Source organism: Seriola lalandi, unplaced genomic scaffold, assembly GCF_002814215.2.
Source record: "Seriola lalandi dorsalis isolate HSWRI2012SDOR001 ecotype SW California unplaced genomic scaffold, Sedor1 jcf7180002054972, whole genome shotgun sequence".
Classification (NCBI taxonomy): Eukaryota; Metazoa; Chordata; class Actinopteri; order Carangiformes; family Carangidae; genus Seriola; species Seriola lalandi.
In genome coordinates, this window is record NW_019525660.1 from 5142365 (window position 1) to 5142742 (window position 378).

Here is a 378-nt window from a genome sequence, read left to right on the forward strand (position 1 = left end):
CTGGTTTGACTGTCTTTTTGGTATTTTGACCTCTGCCACGTTTCTTGGATTAAAGATTTGGATTTCGGACATTGTACTTCTGCCTGACTCTCTCTGCATTTGGATCCACACACACCTGCCTTTTACAATATTATACATCATCTTAAGAATGATCCACGTATTCACATAAACAGAAATATACACAATAATCCTAACATAAACCAACTAACAGTAATATAATTAACCATAATAATTAGTTAGCTGGTCCAATAGCACCCTCTACTGGTTAGGACAAATCAAGAATTAACACTCCCACGGAGCGCCAAGCAATTAACCCTCTGAACTACCGTGACGTTACATACCGTGAACTGAACAGTACACAAACTACGCAAACCAACA